Below are 22,968 nucleotides of genomic sequence, written 5' to 3'. Positions count from 1 at the left end.
AGAATTCCAGGCAATTCCCTGAATTGTTTACTGGGGCTTCTAAATATGGTCCACACTACTCGCTACCATCTGAGAACAATTGTCTGAGAACAATTTTATCAAAATGCTGAGCTCCCATTGTGAGTACTCATATCCCACCAAAGGCTAAGCTTGCTTATATGCCTGATAGACCTGTGTGGTCCTTGTTCCTTGTTTGATGGGAAAAGCATAATATTTGCAGTTTCCCAAATGACCCTTCTGCCCATAGTGCTGCATCTACTTGGCACATCCTTTATTTCTCTCTCCAATTGTTATTTGGCAACGTTAGCTCTCAGCCACGTCTCTCGGTTCACTGAGTGTACTCTGCTGCAGGCAAAGGGAGTGACTTTGGAAAACTAATCCCAGATTTGTAAGTAAACACATGAGGCTCGTCGGCACAGGCTTAAATGGTAGGGGTTGGGGAAGTTCATAACCAATGAACATTTTATATCTACAGTTATTTTTAAAAATCAGTTTAGAAAGTCTTTCGTGTTTTGTTCTGGAGAATAATCTATAAATTTTTCTTGGGAAAGATTAGTCCTTCAAATTCTTATCACTCTCCACAGAGGAAAAAGTGGTCATGACAGTAGTTGAGGCTGAAGTCCTTGGTGAAATGGGACAAAGGGCATACATTTGCAGAGCAATGTGAAGGAAAACTGAAACAAGCCTTCCCAAGAATAACACCTTAGAGGACAGTCTACATCCCACAACTGACTTGAGCCAGTTGTGTGGATGACCCTGTGAGTTAGGTGGTAGTTCACGCCTAGGTCAACTAAACTAAGAAAGACAAAATGCTCTTCTAAATAATAAATTGCCCCCATGCAGCATCATGAACATTTTCTTAAGAGAAAAAAACACTGTCAAAGATAATTTCTTTAATGTGAACTTTTGAGACAAACCAAAGTATGTTTGAGCTTTATAAGTGAAAACTAAAGGTAACGAACTTGGTACCCTACAGTTGATGAAGATAGGGTGACAGAGAAGTACTGTTATCACCCAAAGACTGGACTGAGGCAATATCAAGTTGGCCAGCGTGCTAACCATTGGGTATTGTGTATCAGTTTGGCATGTCACATTTGATGAATTGTTAAAACAGGCAGAAAGGGGGTGGTAGAGATGAGATTCCAAAGGCAAATTCTCATAGGATCCCAGCTAATCCCTCACAGGAACCCTGTGACAGTGTTCAGACTTAAAGAAAACTTTTTACTTTCTAGACCCTGCATCATTGGGCCACCCATCCCTTGCTCACTCAGGAGGGGAAAACGGAGTTAGGCTGGTGCTCAGGGCTGTGACTGGTCCAGCTTCTGTCCCTTTTCTGTCTCTTGTTATTTATACACTGCAGAGCAATGGCAGGAGGCACATGCTTATAACTGGTGATCAAAATGGTTTTATGTGTGTTCTGGGCTAGTTTGTAAGACAGCTGTCCCAATAAAGGATTTATCAAGACAATAAAAGGGAGAGAAAAGAGCTTAGGGACCCTCTAGTGAAAATAGCTTTTAGACTATGAGAGGCTAAGAGGGAGTGCTTTGGGCAAAATTCATAATGTTCCCCTGTTCTTTTTCCTTACCTAGTTCAACATGGAGCAGAACACATTTCATCTTCATCTTAGGGCATACATACTACTGATGTCTGATATTTCTTTTCTCTTATGGCCTTTGTGCATATCAGTAGAATTTTTTTTTCTTCATTAGATAGGACTTTCCTCTTTGGATTGTTCTTGGACATGGCAATGATGGTTTTGGAATTCGTGTTATGACCTCCCTATACTCAACAGATATGGATGATTCATCTGTCTCCATGGGCTGTTGTCCATCTACCCACACTTTTAGCATTGGTGCCTGTAGTATCTGCATTCCTATTATTAATGGTTAAACTTCATTATCTATGAGATTATATTTAGGTGTGTCTAGGAGATCACCTTTGAGCATGAACACAAGGGTTTTTTCTTGAAAATTTAACAGAGGAGGGCAGTACTTACCCTAAGTAGAGGTGGTAATGTCTCTTGGGCTAGGGACCAGGTGAAAAGATAAAAAGGAAAAAGTGAGCTGAGCATCAGTCTTTTCTCTCTGCTTCAGGACTGTAGACACAATTTGACAGCTGCCTCACATCCCTGCCTCCATGTCTCCTCTACCAGAATGGACTGTGGTGTCTTCAACTGTGAGCCAGAATAAATCATCCTCCCCCACACCACACCCCGCCCAAAGTTGTTTCTTGTATTTGGTTGCAGCAATGAGAAAAATAGCTAATGTATTCCTGGTTTTATTTTTCGCCTTCTCCCTGACTTGGTAAAACCATTTGCTAATGAGTCCCAAATTGCTGTTGCCAAGACAGATACTATTTCTGGATATCTCTTCCTAGACATATCAAAAGTCCCCGCAATGCAAGTGATAAAAGCTGTGCTCACCATCTCATCTCTCGGCTTCTTCCTGTTTCTGCTCCATCAGAAGTCCAATTTTGTAATCTGTAGATAATTCTAGGTTTCTCTCTCACTTTTATCCACAACTTTTAGCTTGCCACCAAGTTCTGACAATTTTACTTTAAGACCAAGTGGAATCTGCTCTGTCTGGATTACTATTGCCTTAGGTAGCGCACACAACTTTCTGGTTTCCACCACAGCATGGCTTCTAAATTGAACTTTTGCCCCTGGTCTTGACCCCTGTCCTGTATTCTCTTACTGCTTTCAGAATAATTCTTCAAGAAAAAAAATCTCTAATGAGACCAGATCAGTCTTCTTTGAAAATCTGCAAATCACGCCCCTGCACATGCAACACTCAAGCCTCATAGCTTTCTTCACCCTGACTTCCTTCCCATTTCCCTTGCCATACTTTTACACTCAAAATGTTGTTCCTCTTACCTAGATGATTTTTCTCTCTGTCTTTTCTTTTCCGCTGTTCGCGTGCATCCGGAGTCAGTTCCTCTGATGAGAACTTCTGGACTTTTTGTGAAAGACTTAGATAACTGCTCTGCTGTGATCTCAGCTCACCCATGTGTATTTTTCACACGCTAGGCATCCCACAGCAGAGCGAGCCTGCATTCACTGTGTTTATCTGTCTCCTTCACGAGACTCGCAAGCTCTTGTTCTCCGTACCTTATGTTGTCCGTTGTCGTGTCTCTCAGAGTGTCCCCTACAGTGGGTGTTAAGCAGCACAACTGCTAGATAAGTGAGCATATGCTCACAAGCATCCAAGCCACACTATCCTGGGCACTCCTCGGATTATGCTCACCACCATGGTTATTGTTATGAAAAATAATCTTTCCATCCCATGTTCTTTATTACAAAGCAGGCCAGACTGAAAAGGACTAGAAACTCTGGTGTTCCCACTAGAATTGGTGACATGTTAAAGATAGATACTTCTATCCAATGGAACATTTTAAAAAATTACAACTGATCGTCTGGGTATAACCCATAACTCTGCAACCTCCATCCTTTTTATTTGAGCTCTTTATGTCGGTCTCCTCTATTCCACTCATTGAGTTGGTGGGAACGGTAAAGGGCGTATTTCAGAGCAGCTTGGGACTGATAGAGTTCACTATGAACATGACTTACCGAGGGCAGCGCTGACTGTGAGTGCCTTGCATGCAACACTGCAAAACCAGGAGCTCACTAAAGCCCTGTTTATATGCATTCTTTCCATGGTGATTCAATTATCCAATTATTCATAATTCATTTACAGAACCACAAAACTTGCTTTGAACACCTGCTATATGCCTTCAGTATAGAGATGAATTAGAGACAGCCGCTCTGTCCTTGTGAAGCGTTTTAGAGCTCAGTGGAGGAGAAAGAGGTACAAACAGACAATTATAATGCAACGGGAAAGGATACACTGATAGACGTCTACACAAAGGGCAGGTTTTCTAGACAGAGAGAAGAGACTGGCAATCCAGGCAGAGTCGGCGGCAATCATTGAATTTGAGAAGAATAGGAGGCAGCATGAGAGATTCGAAGTGTCAGAAAGCAGGAGCAGCGCATCAGAAAACGAGTGCCCGTGCCCGTGGGTTACTTGGGGAGTCTGCAGAAGGGAATATTGAGAAAGGAGCCTGCAGAATCAAACTAAGAGTTGCCTGAGGCAAAGGAAGAAGAAAGCAAGCGCTAGGGCTTGGATCTTTTCGCGCAGCCCCCCGCCCCTCCCCCCAGCCCCACATCAGTTTTGTCCCCAGACTGGCAGTGTTTGAAAGTGCTGTGAAACCTTTAAGATGTAAGTCCTAATATGAGGCCCTTAGGTCTTAGGGAAGCGGCCCTGGGAAAGGATTAAAGCATCCTCACGGGATCCCTGAGCTTTTTATGGGGGCCCCTTGTTTTAACAGCAAGCTCTTGGCTCCCAAAAAAATTATTAGGCATCTTGTTGCCGGGTGCCTTTCTTCTGCCGTGCACCGTCCAGCTGTGCTGAAGCCGTGGCCTTGAGGTTCTCACCAGAGATGGGGCCTTAGGCCTCCCCCTTTTTAAACTTTCAGTTTCTTTCATAACCCTCGGATCTATAAAGTTTGCCTGTCTCAAGAATTTTGTTACGGTAATGAAAACTGGACTAAACAGGAGGCAATGGTTTGAATGCCTTACTCTAAAAACTAAAGAATTACATAGGCCTTCTAAGGAAGGAAAATGGGACCTGCAATATTTTGAGAGGCGAGTCTGGACATTGCCAGATGGGATAGAGAAATATTGAAATTGTGCAAGAAACAAACCGGGGCCACGGCAGTAGGGAAGGAGGCAATTCAAGGAGACTGGGAGGCAGAGAACGATGTGAGACGTGGGTTCTGTGGAGCAGAACAGGGAGGGGCTAAGGCAAAGCCAGTCAAGTACCCGCTGTGTACAAAACTGACACTGGTGACAAAGGACAGCCATAACACGGAAGACTGTTTAATTCAGTGCTTTTAAAAATCAAAATCAATATTAAAAACATAATTAACAAAGTATCATCATTTTATATAGAGACACTGTAACTATTACTGACTTTTGTTTTTGCCTCCAGCTCTAATATGACCTGGTAATATTCTCATCATAGCTTTATTTAAAGAATGGATGTGTTGTTTATAACTGTGTTCATGCATTGATTTTTTTTTTTTATGTTGATAGTCATGGATGAGGAAGGAGCTCATTGGGGTGAGCCTCTCTCCAGTGAGCTACAGGTTTCTGTGGAGCAGGAAGTTAGAACATTTGTGTAACCACTAGCAAGCTGTCAGTGTTCTAGTGGATGGCTTTATGGAATACTCCTGTGAGCAGCCCTTGCTGCTACACTCAGCATGCACAAAACCAAAGGATGTGAAAGTGGGAGGGGAAATCTCGCAGAGGAAGAAGGGGGTCAGCAAGAGTTGAGGGAGGGATAAGAGAGATGAGGAAGGTGTGATCAGACTGCATTCTATACGCATGTGAAACTGTCAAAGAAAAATTTGAACTTAAAAAGAATAGGGGGTAAAAAAAAAGACATCAGTGAGCAGAAGCCAGGTGGCTTTTCAGGAAATGATTCTTTTAAAATTATTAATGTGTTTATTTTTTAGCAACAGCAAAAATTGTTGACTCCAATTATTATTTATTTTGATTTTTTCCCCCTGGTATGTTCTTTAATGTTGTAGCATACCTATGTCCCTGGAACAGAGTAAAGCCAAAAGAGGTAGATTGGACTGAAACTGTGGTTGTCAAATATGATGTGCTGTCAGACAAGCACAGTGCTGTTCTCACCTCGGTACACACTGGGCGCCTCTCCTCTCCCCTTCGTGCGCTGGCTTGTAGTCTGATTCTTTCCACCAAAGAAAACATCATGCAAACAGCACCCATTTTTTCCCCCTTGGAGCAATCCCAGCTTCGCTCTCCAAGGTGAAACTTACATACAGTATGTGTACACCTTGCCTAAACATCACATATACTTTGGGGGGGGAAAGCATGGGAATTGCTCTCTAAGCTGGAGCAGTTTCTAAAATGGGATGGTTTAAAATGAAGCAATCTGATATAAGGAATCCCTAGGGAACAGATTGTAGGAAGCGGCAGAGAGCCTCCAAAAGAATAAGCCTGGGCGGAGTGCTAAAGAGCATCTTGCTGGGTCAGTGGCGTGGGAGAGAAATGTGGCCTGCCTGGAAGGCTATGCCCGTGTCTCCAGTCTGGCCCTGTCGGCTTTCTAACCTGGCTGGATGCAGAGGTAGCATATGCATTAAGTGTTTTATTTGTGTGAAAATCCTGGTAGGTAGCCTTGGAAAATGGAAGAGGTAACTCAATAGGGGTTTCCCAAATGAGTGTCCATATTGCCAAAACAAACAAACAAACAAACAAAAAACTGCACTGGTCAGAGTTGGAAGGGAGAGAGGAGATATTTTGCGGGGAGGCGGTTCTCATCAGAAGGCTGAAAGCAAGCTTGGATTGAGAAAACACTAGAGGAAGAGTGGACGTTGCAGTGGATTTTGGAGGATGATGGAGACTGGATGGAAACTTGATGAAGAGAACCAAGTAGCCTCTCTTTTCCTAGATAGGTCTGTGAGCAAAGCGTGGGCTCAGATGGGCACTTAACAGGGTACTAACTGTTGCAGAAAATGCAAAGAGACTTGGCCACAGGTAATGAAATTAGAAGCAAGCCTGTGCATCTTCTGGACCTGTAGCCTCTGACCGAGTCTTATTTCAATCCCAATAGCAACTTACTTCAATCTCTGGCTATGATCACCCTGGCAGGGCTTGGACAAGGTGGGAGGTGGGAAGTGTGTAAGTGTGTAAGGAGTGCAAAGGGCTGCTAGAGGGAGATAAAGGGACTTCAGGGGTGTTGGGGGGGGGCAATGGCTGGTGAGGCTAGAGGCAAGAGATGAACGGTATTGATGAACATACTCTTCCCCGTGTTGTACAGCATCTTCATGAACTAGAAACAGCCAAGGGATCTTCATGATTGCTTCATCCTGTCGCAGTAGAATCAGCCCCAGGCCAGCATAGGCAGGCACAGAGCTAGCATTTTCTAATAAATGAAGCAAATGGAGACTTGGTATTTGTTTTTCTGTTGTTACTGTTGTTAATCTTGGCATCCCCTTCAATCATCCCGAGCTCAACATCATTAACAGCGCTGCCTCTGCTTTTGAAATGCAGCCATGCAGCTCCCTTTTAGGCAAAAGAATATGTTGTATCCGCCTTTTGAAAACGGGGTCCAGGAAGAGGGGTGGTAAATAAAATATATGTCCTTAGTAGCGCAGTTATTTCCCTGTGCTATTATGTGCCCCTCCCCCAACGCAGACTTAAATATATAACTGAAATCCTGGAGTCAGGGATGAAGGCATCAGTCCCTGGTTGATGGTGATGACTGATACCTCTAACATTTCTTACAACCATACTGAATACAGCTGTCAGGGCAGAAGAACTCTGAGAAGGCTGTATGTAATTAACCTACTTGGAATTGGGCCCGAGGAACCCAAGGTTAATGGCCCTGGGAACAGGAGCATTAACGCTCACTAATGGTCAGGCCCCCTTTCATGTCTTACTCATTAGAGCTACCTTTTATATTCTTTTCTATTCGATAAGATCGTGGCCTTTGGCCCTGGGTCCAAGGGTAATGGAGAGTTGCCACGCCCCCAGACAATGTGTTATGCATTCTGACAGTTTCTGTCTAGAGCTTGATCCTCCCCATCATAACATTCAGGTAAGAGCACTGAGCAGATCTCAACACATTCCAGCCATCTGCTGAGCATATCTGCTGATAACTAAGATGAGCATGATGCATATTCATGCGCAAAATCATTTCAGGTTTTCTTCCAGCCGACTGACAAAAACGTGGCACCCTCTCGCTTTCACCTGTTTGAGTTCCTCTTTTGCCACACTCCCTGGGTGAGCTAGAATAGGCTTTAGCCACCCCTCAATATGTCCTCAGTCGCATTTGATGCAGCAGCGTGAATTTTGACTGTCCCCTGCCCTTCCCTGATTGACTAAGAGGATGCTATTTTTGTCTCTCCTTTTCTGTTTCCCCTGATTCCCTTTACCCTCTTCAAGAAGATCCTACCTTTGCCATAAGTGAATCTTCTGTGATCAGCTTTTGTAATGCAAATCGGGGACAGTGGCTAGAGGAAGACTGGGAGAGGGAGATGCGCGTTCTGAGGAGAGAAAAATAAAGCAGAGACATAGCAAAAGAGAAAGAGGAGCCGGCAGCGTGGCATGGGGCAGGCCTGTAATTCCAGCACTGGGGTGGTGGACGGAGGAGGATCAGAGTTCGAGGCCAGCGTGAGCTACCCACCTCCAAAAGAAGGAAGGCAGGGAAATGAGGAAAGAAGTACCAACTGCAGCCTGGGCATAAGCTGGAGTGGAGAGTTGAATGGGGGGGGGGGGGATTGGTAAGCACAAAGGTTCATGCAGCCTTCTTGTGTGAGAGAGGAACACATAAGGCAAGTGGTGTGTGTGGGGGTGAATTTTAAGACATTTGTTTGATAGCCATCAATGCAATGTCTTCATATTCTTAAAATGATCCATATAAAACCTGGTGTTAGCTTTGATCCCTCCTCCTTGTTGGAATGTTTTTCTCCTTTGAATAGGAGACCCGACTGCCATAAGCTCAAGAGAAGCTCTAAGACTTTGCATGAGAAATCTTCAGAGAGCCTTAGTATGGTCCATGAATTTAATGAAGCTGCATCTCCTCATGCACTTTTTAAAACAAGCATGGGAGGGATGGACTGGAAATCACTAAATTCAAGGTACTTCCTGCTTCCTGTCCCGAGCTTCTCACTTTGTACGGCAGTCTCATCCACACTCTTATTTAATCCTTCCATAGACTCTGTTGGAACCACACCCCAGTTCCAAGCCTGAGTCCCAGAGCCATAGACTCACTAACTTGTTTATGGTCACACAGCACAATCCACACACAGCAGACATTTGAGATTGTTTTCTTGATCAAAGGGAAGTTGAAAAAGGGAGCGTTGTTAGGAGCAGAAATTGAGTTCTTCAGTAGGAGTGAAAATTTGAGGGTGGCAACAGGGCTCTTTTCAGGGTCCCCTGCAGGCCAACTCCTTTCCATTAGCTCTTCCTGGGAGTGGCTGAGCAAGCCTGCCTAGGGGCCAGCTCTCTCCTTGCTGTCCCTCATCCTGTGGAATGGCTTTGGTGGCAGCTAGGCTCCTTCATTTCTCTGGTCTTCTTAGTGGACCCAAGGAAAGGGCGATGGGTGGGTAGCAGAGTCCATCTTTTACCGTTCACAATTAAGGAGCAGCAATGGGGGTAACACGGGAGCTCTCTCGGTGCCACCAGCTTTGGCACTTCCTGCAAGAGCTCGAATGATAATTCAAACCATTGAAGTATCTCAAATCAGATGCACTGACAATCAATCTTCTGCATGACGATCCCACTGGCTGAACAAAAGCATCTCAATAGCCACGCAGTGTCCTGATTTTCCTAGGCAGAGACAACAAAACCCCAGGTAATGAGCAGCGGGAGGATGGGCTGAGTCCCAGGGGCACACTCACTAGGGAAGTCTCTTGGGCTTAAATACATCTAAAGCAGACCCAAAAGAAAGCAGTGATTACAGGCTAATTTTCTGCCGGCATTATGTTAAGTGTCCCAAGCGTCTATACAAATGACAATCGCTTTGTGCCAGAAATCTATTTACTGAATTGCTCTTATTGGTAAATTTTATATTGGAAGAAAAAGGAGTCTAGAGGAAAGTTTCTCAATTTAAAGGTGAGGGGTATCAGGATGCCAGTAAAAGGGGGTAAAACTGCCATATAGTCACAAGTTGATTTCCCCTCTTTAAGTGTAAATACTGAAGAAGGAAGTGTACCTTGTCCTTTACCTGGTGAGGATCTGGAGGGTTCAAGCTTTTGACTGGAGAAGGAGACAACTCTGCCTAGAGTATAGTTAGTTTTCAGGCAAGGAAGTAGATAGGGGGAAGGAGAGAAGCACAGGTGAGGAAGGGTGACGATGGGCTGGGACATCACCCAGTATCAAAGGTAGCCATTCCAAGAGGGGTAGGAGGGACACTTGAGACCTTCTTCCAAACATGGATGCCACTCCTTCCCCGGGAGCAAAGACAGCCACTTCAGTGCCTCCGTTGGCATTCCCCTTGTTTGCCTTCCAGTGTGAGCCTCAAGTGTGAAAGGTGTTTGTGTGATATTCCTTCATTCACTCCTATTCATTGCACAAGCATTTATTACACACTGTCTATGTCACAAACAGTAGGTCACACACGAGGAGAGGAAAAGTGCCATTATGAAAATGAAGTAGGGGTGTGATGGCTGAAAAGAAATACACATTGGTCCTCCCTTCCTCGTACACATAAATTAAGATCTCACACTTGTAAAATAGGGCAGTATTGATACTGGGAAGGATTAAATAACGTAATCTAAATCAACGGGCATGGAGCCTGTACCAAGTCCTTGCTCAATGCCAATATGTGGCTTTCATCCTTCTAACTCTCCATAAGGCCTTGAGCTGCTTGCTCCCCATCCTCTTAGCCCCAGTCCAGGGATGAAGCTACAACCATCAGCACATCTGTCCCCACAGTCCAACAGCAAAATAGCTCTTACTTTGTTCCATTAAAATCTAAATCTGGTGTTGAAGAGATGACTCAGTGGTCACAAGCACATGTTGTTGTTTCTGAAGAGCCATGTTCAAGTCCTAGCACAGATTACCAATGTCTGTAACTCTCATTCCTGGGGATCTGACTCCCTGTTGTGTCTTCTGTGAGTACCAGGCACGTACACAGTACACATACATGTATGTAGGCAAAACACTCACACACATTAAAATAAGACAGATCCAACTCTACAAGGGCTATGGACACAGCTCAATGGTAGAGCAATAGCTTGTATTAAAACCCAGAGTTGTATACCTAGCATACGAAATATAAAATAGTAAAAGAAGAAACTAAAAACTTGTAGGGCTGTCATGGTAGAACACTCTAGTAATCTCAGCACCTGGGAGGTTAAGGTTGTATCATGAGTTTGAAGATAATCTGGGCTGTGTAGCGAGACCCCATCCCTACAAACAAACAAACAAACAAACACCCCAATCTTTCATGGTCCGGATCTAGGAAGATGAGTATAAAGAGTAAGGACATTCCAGGAGAAAGTAAGAAGAAATGGTATGTTGGCTACCATGTTAGGCATTTTATAGAGAATATTATAGGGTGCCTTTGTGGGTGTGAATTTCCCATCTTACCTCAGAAACCCCTGGCAAATGTGAACACTGAAGTCAATGGGACAAAGGAGCGTTTACAAGATCTCAAATCCTCCAAAGAATGAAGAAGTCTGACCCTCGCAGGTGTCCGTTTGTAGGCTGGGCTGCAGTGTGGCTGGCAGCAGCACTGAGCCTAAAGCAAGGAGGGTTTGTGTCTCAGTTAAGAATGAGTTGTAAATTAAGTGGTAGAGTTGTATTCACTAGCCCTCCAAGGCATGGTTTGATACTAGAGATGGTGAGTTTTTCACTGATCACCCCAAATGTGAACCTGGGATTTACTTAGTCTGAGTGTCTGTCATGTGCCAATGCTGAAGTGCATATTTAGTTTCTTTAGGTATATTGATCCGCCTTTCTCTGTGCACATAGGATTGTAGAATTCCTCTAGGGCTTGACTATGAGGGATGGTCTCTCTCTCTCTCTCTCTCTCTCTCTCTCTCTCTCTCTCTCTCTCTCTCTCTCTGCATGGGTTATAACCCACACTTTGTCTATGATGAGCTATGTAACCTGAGGCAAATTACTTTATTTTTCTGAGCATGTTATATCCTCAGTAAAATGGGGATTGTAACATCTGACAGTGTGGTTGTAAAGCTTAATTTAGATAAAACAATTTAAATACAAGAAGATCAGCCCCCATTTAACTGGAGGCTCAGTTAATATTAGCTCCCTGACACAGAATACAAAATGAAGGACACTTGGCAAAGATTTAGTGTTGTTGATGGTGATGATCATAATGATAATGATAATGATAATGAGAGTGCCAGTGTGAATGTGCCGGGATGGGAGACAGACAGGGAGCTCTCCTGCCTCCTGAGTGTGGCTGTGAGTGGAGGCCAGGAGTGTAAATCTGGGTGGACAGAGCTTCCCTCATTTATACTACTATACAGGCTTGAGTCCTAGCTCCAGGCAGAGTGAACCAGGGCAGGCAGGCCACAGGAAAAATCCACTTGTTCAGCTGTCTGTCCTCTCTGCTCCGTGCTCTCTGCCTGAGTGTCACAAGACCAAGAATCAAGTCACCTCCTTCTTCAACGCTGACAGCGCTTTCAGATGAACCTACCTTTGTCCCTGAGTAACTCTCCTGAGAAGTGGAGTGCCCAGATGGAGTTTCCCTGGTCAGCAACTGTTCTCTCTATCCTGCACCACTGGAATGTGGAGGCAGTTTCCTAAGGTACTGGGTTCTCTGCTGGCCAAGTAGAATGGTCCAGACACCCAAGGCATATTGTTGCTGACTTTCCTTTTCTCCTGTTCCTTTCTATCTGCATAGTTTCCCAACATTTTTTTTCTCCCTTGTCCTCTCATTTCCATCTCATTTCGATTTGTTGAAAACTGCTGTGTCAAAGATTCCTTTTCCTGCCTCCCTTCTCAGAAAGCCAATAGCGAAATGCTTGCACTGGTTGGGCCATAAATAATGCATATTGCATAGAAGCAGCCAGAGTGGCCCTCTGATTACAAAGAGAAGATCTCTTGATAACATGGCGCCTGTTTGTTCCTTCATAATGCCACCAGCTCATTACTGGGCACAGGTGCACACATCCTTGCTCATCACTCCAAAACCCCAGCAAAGGACTGATATTTTCCTGCTGGATGGCAAAGGAGGACTTGCCAGTTGCTTTCTCATACCTGTGCCATTCCTGGGGCCATTGAAAACTGCCCTCATGGTATCCAGGCTGATTTCAGTCCAAGGCTCATGTTTCTTTACTTTAAACTCTCATTATAACCTTCATATCTTATTCTGAAAAAGAGAAAGGCTCTCAGCTCAGCTTTCTAATGTCTTTAATCATATTGCCTAAAAAGTTCCATATTCAGGACTCAGGGCCTAGTGAACACTGGATGTCCCAAATATAACCCTGTGAAATAGATCATTATTCCTTCTAGTTTCAACTGAAGACATTATGATTCAAACGAGTTAATTGATTAGTTCAAGGTTACTGAGCTACGAAATTATATACTGAAGATTGAAATCTAGTATCTATGACTTCCTATTCCATAGGCATTTTAAGTCTGTGCTGAGTAGGATTCAGAATTTGGGGACAAGCATAGAAGACCACACTAGTCAAACTAACAGTGAAGAAGGAATTCTATTTGTTTCAGGTGAAGATACAGGAAAGAGGAGACCCTTATATAAGTTGTAGGCAGGGAATCCCAAGGGATGATGAAGTAGCCTCGATCAAGGAAGTTGTTAATTCCCAATCAAGGAAGCCTTTAACACCTATATTCCCAAAAGGGAAGGTGGAGAGGGGAGGACAGAATGTACCGAGTCAGGATAAGAATTGCAGGTGGCAGGAGGACGTGTTTGCTGAATTCTCTGAAAGGCCTGGTCACTGCCAGCCAGTCCCAAAGCCAAGGACAGTGGACAGGAATGCGGTCTCTGTGAGGCCCTTGCCAAACTCAAGGAGAGACAAGACGCAAGGAAGAAAGTGATGCAGGTATGGTAGTCAGGCAGAGCAGAGAAGGAAAGAGATGGTCTGTGACAGGTGGGACCAAGGAGAGCTGGCGTGTGGAAGAACCAGCTCCCACCCCCACAATCTATATCCAGAGATAGAGCCACCATGATGCCGAAGTTTTTCTATTTCAGGGTCTTTCCCAGTAAATCTTGCCACTTAAGAGACCATCAAACTCCTGGGGGCTTAAAATTCATTATTTCTTGCATATCTACGCTTGACCATTTAGCCCTTCTCATCTGCATTCTGTCAGCTGACCAACAGCTAGGAGCTCATCTGAGTTTGAAACACATAAGAGAACTCTACTCTCATGCCTGCGGTCCTCACTTCCACTGTACACTGTACAGTTCTTTCCACAGGGGGACTGTCATTCAGTTGTGTGTCTTAACATTTGTTCCTGATGGCCAGTTTCTAGAAGGTTAAATGCCACCAAGCTTTATAGGACTGAGGTCAGTAAGAGGTTCAGCATCACCCTGACTCACCTGCTGGTTACAGAGAATGGCGGGTTGTTCCAGTACAGGAGGGGGCAATGGGGGATTCACATCCTGATGGAGGAGCAGCTAGCACAGAAGGAATTCTTGGCACACTGTTTTGATTTACCCATCGCAATATACCTTTTGGATACTACACTTAACACCTTCATTATGTGGAAAATACTTGCCGTCTTCCTAAGACATTCAAAACTTTAATTGCATACGGTACCAAGCTGAAGTCCAATGGCTCATGGCTTGTATTGGACCAAGACGTGATGTGACCATAACTCAAGAGAACACAAGAATGTCACGGCTCCTAGTTCACAGAAGTCCTCCGATCCTGCAAGACATCCGCTGCCTAAGTAGCGTTCCTGGGGAGGGGCCAATGATGTTTTCTCATGTCTATTAAGTTCTGTTGTCTTGAGCTCCAAGGCTTCCACCTTCTGGATCCCCCCTCATCCCCACATTCATCAAAAATGGCTGTACTGGAGGTTAAGTGAATTTCAATTTCTTAGTCTGCTTTATTCCCACAAAACCTCGGGGCCTCACATGGATTTGTTACCTTGAACTTCTTCATTCCTCATTAGAACAATTCTCTGCAAATTATTCTCTCTCTCTCTCTCTCTCTCTCTCTCTCTCTCTCTCTCTTTCTCTTCCTTTAGTCATTCAACTTGACATGGTAATTTAATTATAGTTAACAACATATGTATTGGTTTTAGTATAATTAACGACGTATATAACAAAGTTATCTGTTGACGTTCTATAATCTATGAGAAAAATAGTACATGCTATGCCTGAGTAGCTTCGTGTTCTTGTGGAAATCCTACCAGTGGGAGCCAGGGCTGTCCCTGATGCTTTTGCCTACTTGCAGGACCCTTTTCTTCCTACTGGGTTGCCTTGTCCAGCCTTGATGTGATGGGATGTGCCTGGTCTTATTGTAGCTTGTTGTGCCATGTTTGCTTGATGTTCCTGGGAGGCCTGATCTTTTCTGAGGGGAGGCAAGTGAGGGAGGAGTGTGGGGGAGTGGGGAGGCTGGGAGGAGAAGGCAGGATGGGAAACTGCCGTGGAGAGGTCTTGGCCCATTATGTTCTGGAAACAATCTATTAGGCAGCAACAAGTAGCAGGAAAACATTTTCCTTACTTGTAGCGGTCAAATGCAAGACTTTGGAAGAGGCACTTAGGTCATAGTCACCTGGTCCTATTTTATAGACTGTGTTTCAAAAAAGTAGTAAGTCAAGGTTTTTCTTACCTTTAGTCTGGTGCAATGTTCGCCATATTTCATGTGGCATTTGAGTGGCCACAAGCACTTTAGGGACCCTCCTAAGAGTATTTTAGTTGGGGATTCATTGAGTTTGGGTTTATTCAGATGTACCTTCTTGACTTGATGTCACATCCATATATATATTAAACATTTACCAGGTGCTCTGATGTAGAAATGACTTCTAGAAAGGTGCTGACTGTCTGTACTGCAGATACCAGTATCTCTAATAAATCATCTTGCAATGGAAATATGTCCTTTGGGCCCAGTACTGTCCATATATGAGGAGTGGAGGAAGGAGAAGGTTTGGACTACAAAGAGCTAGAAGCTAGTCTGAGAAAGTCTTCTAAACATCTGAGCATATAAATAGTCTCAGTGGCTGTTTTTCCAGAACAAAGTCCCAACAATTTCCATGACATTACCAGACATGATTTGGGAAGCTGAAAGAAACTGTCTGGAGCTATCAATTTTAAAAAAATCAATCAACCGTGCTGGAGTAGATACCGAGCCGTTTTTCTGCTCTTGTTGTAAGAAATGCTAATATAAAACTGTTGGCATGTGAAGAAAGGCTAAGATGTACATAGCTAAGGACATAGGGAAATGCGCTGGGGAGCCATTCAGAACAACATGCCATTATGCTGGACTCTCCATTAGTTGTGGTTACTCTGCTTTTGAGATCGCATCATTATGATTTCCATTTTTAATGATTATCAACGTCCTACATCCATACTCTTTTTTTTACATTTGTAACTCTGTCCATTGTGTGTGGTAGTGATGGTGTATGAGCCTGTGGTATGTATATGGTGTATGCATGTGCTCATGTGGGTATGTTTGCATGTGCGCATGTGTGTGTATGTGTGTGTGTGTGTGTATGTGTGTGTGTGTGTGTGTGTGTGTGTGTGTGTGTGTGTGTATACATCGGAAAGCCAGAAGCTGACACTGGATATCTTCCTCTATAGCCCTCAACCGTATGTTTTAGACAAATTCTCTAGCTCAACCTGGAACTAGTGGATTTGGCTGTGCTAGCTGGGCAGTGAGCTCCTCCCTCCCTGCCCCACTCTACACAAGGTGCTGCTGTCACAGAAGCTTGCTGGTGACCTGCTTTTCTGCGGGTGTTGAGTGTCTGAACTTAGATCCTCATGATGTGTGGCATTTGCCTTTCTGACAGTTAACTCCCTAGCTCCTGGACATTGCTGTTTTTAGAGATAACCCGGAAATTGCTGGAGAAGCAGACTCTGATGTATTTGGAATATGTTTTGTTTCCACATAAGGAAAGGTCCCCCCAAAAGCAATGTGAAAAATCTTAACTAACAGAATTCTGGAGTTGGTGCTATCTCTAGTATGACGGACTCGTGCTCAGTATAAAATGACCTCTTTCAGTTGTGTTTCTAGGAAGAATAAAGAACCATGGGATGCTGGGATAAGATAAGACAAGATGAGGAATAAGAAAAGTAATAATAATAATAGTAATAATAATAATAATAGTAATAGTAATAATAACAGTAATAGTAATAATAGCAATAACAAAGTGCCAGCTTACCCAGGACTATAAAGGCAGTGATGAGGACGTTACCTTTTAGGCTATTAAAGTCAGATCTGGTCAAGGTCTGCAAGTAAAGGGAGAGTATCAATACTGTTTAGCCTACCTTTAACAATAAGAGCTTAATCCACTTAATTATCATGGTGAGCACTCTTTTGAGCACCTTATATGGCTTAGTTTATCTGGCCTGTCTACCAACCCCGTGGTACAGTCTCTCTGGTCATATCTATTTAGTAAACAGAGAAAACAGGTACCAAAAGGTACAGGAACTTGGCCTGATCTACTCAACCTGCTGCTAGTGGTTTTGTTTTTAATTTTTTTTGGCTCATTTGCAATGCCGAGGCTGCTTGCTTCACTCAAGACACCTTTGTATTCCTTTACCGCCACGCAGTTTGTCAAGCAATTTTACATACAGCATCTCACTGCCCATCCTTATAGCCCCGAGAAATTGGCAGGACAGCTGCTGTGCCTCGTATGTGATGCGTGATTAATTGAAATCTAAAATTGCAAAGTGACTTATTCATGATCACCCAGCTAGTAAGTGACAGTATTAGAATTAAAAGTCAACTCCTGTATGCTTTTCATTACACCACACTGTGGATTAATAAATTTCAGAGTATTTTTTGGTTTTTTGTTTGTTTGTTTGTTTTTGTTTTGGGGGGTTTTTTTTTTTTTTTTTGGTTTCCAAAATGTGTTTATGTATAATGTTACCAGTGTTCCTTCTACAGCTTTCTAAACAGTGGTTATTATTACCCCAATGTGACCACAGGGGAATATGCGGCTCTTGGAGACAAGTGTGCAGGTTCCACCGGAGCAAGGAGTTCTTGACTCCACATTCTCAGATGACATTAATTTTCACACAAGCCAGTGTGTCCTCAGCCTACTTGTCCAGTCCTGAATAGAACATGTCCCTCGAGATATGAGGGAGACAGAAGACAGGCCAACATCTTAGCACTTGAAAGTGCATGCTGGCGAGCCCAGGGAGCATTAAACATAGCCATGTGCCTAAAGCCTGGAATGACTGAACATCAAGCTAAAGAACAGAGGGGCCAGATGGTGGGGTTCTGAGCACCGTGGTAGTAATCTTATTTTGGAAGGAGCTAGCACCCAGTAAACAGTTTCTTTCTTAAATGTTTAGAATATATTATATTTGTTCTTCGACAATTTCATGCAAGTCTACGGTGTTTCTTAGTCATATTTATCCACAATTCTGCCTAGGTACTGGATGACAAAAATAAAGGCACAATCTTTAGACACAGATGTTTGGCATTTGGTCTAGGAGAAAGTAATGTGCCTAACAGAAACAAACAAACAAAAAAAGATTCTATGTGTTTTAGAATCACATAAGTAAAAAGGATGGTGTAATTACCACGATATTTTAAATGGACCAGGGGCACATGGAGAAAAGAACGCTGTTTTCTATTTATTTTCTGTTGAAAAATTACCTAGATGGCTCAGGTCCAGCTTCTTCAGCAGTTATGTGTAAGCTGGAGAATTAGCTTCCCCTGAAGTTCATTAAGTTAATTTTCCTCAAGCTGCTGAGTGGAGCCACAAGGACACAGGGAAGAGGAAGGGGGGAGGGTGAACAGGTGATTGATCACACGATCAAGTGTGGAGAGAAAGCATTACAGAGCGTGGACTCTCTCCCTCTACAATACGAGAGGGTTTCCAGCTAAGGTTCCAGCTCATGTCCAATGAATATGGTATGTCATCCGAGGACTGCATTGTCATGTTAGGGTAACTGACCCTTAGCTTGACTCATCTGTATGCTGACAAATCCTTTCCAAGCAAGTGTGACGCTATTAAGCTAACTGGGCGATCAGTCATTCTACCTCATTCTCAAAGGCTGCGGGTCTGGAGAGAGATTTTTATGATGAACGAATAAATGGATGGATGAATGATGCAATCCAGTGCGAAGAGAGTGATATTTTACCAGCCGATCTCCTTTCACATATTTGCAAAGCAGACTTGACCTGACCCTAGGCTGCTGTGCTGCAGAGTTCTGTCCACTGGGAATGCTCATTTGAGGTTTGTGTGCTTGGCGGGATCTAAACAATGAAGACGATGAAGCTGTCACCAGAAGCTGGGTCAGGACAGTTCTGGAAATGGCTTTCTCCCGCCCCGTCTCCCTCCCAAGCCTGTGTGCCTCATTAAAATATGTATGACAACATTTCTTCTCATATTATTGTATTACACCATCCTTAATTGCATAATTCAACATTTTCAAGGGTATTTGGAGGAAATTTGGATGGTTCATTGACTGGTATTTGAAGGAAGCTGAGAATTAAATTAAAAAACATGAGGGAAAATTAGTATTAAAAGAGACTGATTGAAGGGCTGATGTTGGCCTCTGCTGGGCTCTGTCCTTGTCTCCACTTTCTTGCTGGGGTTCCTTTGGCCACACAGCCTCCGTCCCCACGCCAACCCCCACCCTTGTGGTGCTGCTAGTCTGGTGTCAGAGGCAGCCTGCCATCTGAAAGCAACATGGATTGTATCTCTTACCTTCTCACTCTGCCCCTCCCTGGTTGTTGTTGTTGACTTTGACATGCCAGTTTTCAGAGTGCATGTTTTTGCCTGCTCTGTTGAATGCAAGAGGCTTCGAGCTGATTGCAATTACGATGATTGGGAGATGTTACCCGTGCTCTGGGCTCACTGGGTCGGTCGGTCAGGTGGTTCAGAGCCCCATGCCAGGCACTTCCTTTTCCCATAGTGTTTGCCACGTGCACCCTCCGGCCTCAGTGGTGTAGATTTGGGAATCCATTTGCTTCCTTTCCTTGGCTCGGGCACAGGGATCATGCGCTGCAGCCTGGGAGCACAGCCAGAAAAAAAGCTGGCACAGAAAGGAGGCTAGCAAGGGTGGGAGGTGCTCTGGGACCAGCCCCCCTCAGGCTCAGGGCAGCCATTCCAACCCTGAAGTGCTGTTTCAGCCCTGGGAGCAGGCTCTCCTCTAGACTCAGCAAAGGCCCTCGGTTAGAGTGAGGAGTCTTTCCCAGCTCCTCCTTGGCCGTGAAAAGAGTGCTTCAGCAATTGCACACCAAGGTGCCTTGTGACCTCACTCCCAGGACCGTATTCTAGCCAACCAAAACACTGGAGGGCAAGAGGGGTGTTGTTTTGTCAAAAGAAATGGTAAGAATTTGAGGAAGTGTTGCTGAACATCTGAATTTTCTTCCTGTCTTGGTGAAGAGGCGAGCACGAGAGGTCTGGCTGCGCTTGCTGGGACACAAAGTAGGCTGCAACGGAAAGAGAGTGAATGGCTGACTCAGTTGCTGCTCTCTGCACGCCACCCAGCCACTTCTGATGGGGGTGAAGTCACTTGAGTAGGGATTAGGGTGGGTATGAGTTTGGGAGCCTTTTCCTGTGTGGAGATTTAAGGATGCAGGGTAATGGATTAATAATTCCTTTCCTGCGAGGATGATGCTTGTGGGTAACAGGCTGGGTTCTGAGAAAGGCCACCTCCCTGGTGACACCATGATGCCTCACCTTCTGCAAATTCTACCTTGCCTCCCTGAATTTCATGCACTTTTCTACAGTAAAAAAAAAAACAAACAAACAAAAAAACAAAAAAAAACCAAAAAACAAAAAACAAAAAACCACCACCAACAAAAGAGACATTCTTAGATTGCACTCAGAGTCCTCACCTCAGACAATAGAAGGGAGCAACCGCTGTCAGGCCAAGGTCCCTCAGGAAGGCCAAGGTTAAAGGGCCACCAATGCTCTAGTCCCCGTTTTCACTCCTTTGATGCTCCTGGGAGCCTGCTACCCACTAAGTCAAGAGAAGTAAAACCCTCTTCACTGAGGGGCTGGTGATGACCAGTATCTTCATCCTCTTATTTGAGAGCATGCTGTTGGTTTCGGTTCGATAACGCATTCAATAAAACTATTAGTCCCTGACATGGAACCTGCGGGCAGGTGTGGGCATGCTGGCTGTGCCACCTAATGGGACAGGCCTTCCTACCCCCCACCCTGCAAATGGAAACCAGATGATGTTGCATAGTTTAGCCTGACAACTGGAATAAAGACAGCAACCTGAGGACAGGCACAGGGATGTCTCTGAGGCTTCAGGAGACAGACAGACAGACAGCCTTTATTTCTCCAGAGAGCTCAGGTCTGCTCCAATCTCAGACCCCCTCCCCTCGCCCCTGCTGGCTCTCTTGGGGGTTCAATATGGGCTTTTATGCTTTCTCCCAGCAGGAACTTAGGACGAGAGCACTGGATTCAGAGGTGCTTCTTCACACTGAGGCTGTTAAGATAGGGAGGGACGTTCTGCTCCCAAAGATGCTCTCATAGGCACCGCCTCCATCGCCAGCCTTAATGCCATAGATCACCGTGGCCAAGAGGCTCTTGCTAGGAGTCTGGGTGGTCCCTGCGTGGATGATATGACTGTTTCAGAACCTTCCCGGCCCCCAGCCACAGAGGCTGCTTTGCACTGAGGCCAGGCACGTGGGACTCTGTGGTCAGACAGACCCACACACAGACTCTGGCTTCTCTGCAATGGTGAGGTGACTTCAGACTCAACGGAGTCTCAGCTTCCTCCCTCAGTAAAATGAAGCTAATGTCACCCAGCATCTTGTGGGATGACTGGAGTTTGTGAAATAATATTAAATGTGCAAGGGGGTTGTGTCATTGCTTTATTACTTCCATTGCCTTTGATTTTATTAAGATGATGTGTAAGTGTCTTCTGAGTCCTGCAGATGCCTCTGACCTCCACCCGGGCCTGTGACCTTTCCCTCGTTTTTTTTTTCTCCAAGAACTCCAAAGCAAGTTATTGCCCCGTTACATCTGCTCTTTCTCTGTGGTCTTGTTTCATTAAGAATGCTAATTCACCCAGCCTGTTTTCCCATCCCAGCATCTGAATATACATGAGCACTCATTCCTATTCTGGAGTTGTGGCCTCTAGGCTGAGCTGAGCCTGAAAGGAAACTCTGTTGGAAAGGACTGGGGGTTGGGGGGAGCTAGGGCCTGGCTTGCAAGATGGGGGCTGGCACCTCATGTCATCTCTTGTGTGTTCTCTTGCCCTCTGGGAGGCACCTGCCAGTTAGGTGGAGGATTCAAGCTCACGCCACTGCCACTGAGACTTCTGCATTGCCGTGCCTTAGCCAACGTCAGTGCCAGGCAGGAGATGTGAAGCTCACATTGCTGCTGATATTTGGGGAGCCAGCATCATTTGTTCAAGATTCCCTCCCAGACAGATCACTCAACTTGCTCTCGGAGGCACATTCTCTGGTCCAGGCGAGCAATGGAATGACACACAATGTCTGTTTCAGTTCATGTGGTGTGGAGCACTGTGATGGTAAGCAGGTGTCCATGGTGCCATGGGAAATTGGGGGTGGGGGCCTTGATGAGTCTACACATTATTCCTGCAGTGAGTGATGTTGGAGATAGATGCCCTTGAGGCCCAGAGATGTGGGTTCAAGCACTGCTTGCCACATAACAGGCAGGTATCTGAGCAGTCCTCTACCCAGAGGCTCAGTCTCCTTATCTTTAGCATAGATTTAAGAATGGTCACGTCACAGGGTCAGGTAGTCCTTGGACCAGGAAAGGTTGGCTCACACAGACACCAGCTGTGCATCTCCACTCATCTCTTCCTCGGCCACTGCAGCTGCTTCCTCCAGAGCAACTTCCATACATCATTTCTGCTTCTCTTGAAAACATAGTAATGTCCTTTCTTCAGTAAAAAAAAAAAAAACAGAGCATATTTTTCTTCTTTAGGCTTTAAACTGGCTTCCCTTGTTCTTTGTGATAGAAAATTTTAAATCCTATCTTTCCTCCATGTCCTCCTTAGTCATGTCACAGACACACACAGACACAGACACACACAGACACACACACACACACACACACACACACACACACACACACACACCATTTCTGCTAGCAACCCATGCTATTTTATTTGGTATATTTTTCTGTATCTAGTTTATCTGAGTCCTACATCCAGACTGGGTCCCTCCCACTTTCCTGCGCTCCGCCCGCTGTGAGGTCACTACGTCTACTAGCTCACGGCACTATGTCAGCGGTACACGCCCTTCTATTACGGCATCTTTTATTATTTTGTGCATGGTTAGGCCTTTGAGAAGCTGCATCACTGCAAATGAAGACCCTGGATGATGCGTGCTCCACCACAA

At 44.7% G+C, this 22,968-nt stretch overlaps 1 protein-coding gene and 1 long non-coding RNA gene across 5 annotated transcripts in view; one reads left to right on the top strand and one right to left on the bottom strand.

The window, feature by feature from the left end:
• LOC311597807 (neurotrimin) overlaps positions 1-22,968 on the top strand; it is a 964,426-nt gene that overhangs the window by 106,500 nt on the left and 834,958 nt on the right. The gene's annotated exons all lie outside the window — the stretch shown is intronic.
• Positions 8,375-20,405, bottom strand: LOC311597602. The gene is made up of 3 exons (XR_014779276.1): positions 19,346-20,405; positions 16,844-16,910; positions 8,375-9,352 (listed from the first exon to the last, which is right to left on the bottom strand). It is a non-coding gene; the product is annotated as an uncharacterized lncRNA (long non-coding RNA).

This window comes from Acomys minous (genome assembly GCF_964271855.1).
Source record: "Acomys minous genome assembly, chromosome: 5".
Taxonomy (NCBI): Eukaryota; Metazoa; Chordata; class Mammalia; order Rodentia; family Muridae; genus Acomys; species Acomys minous.
This window is presented reverse-complemented; position numbering and strand designations above follow the sequence as displayed.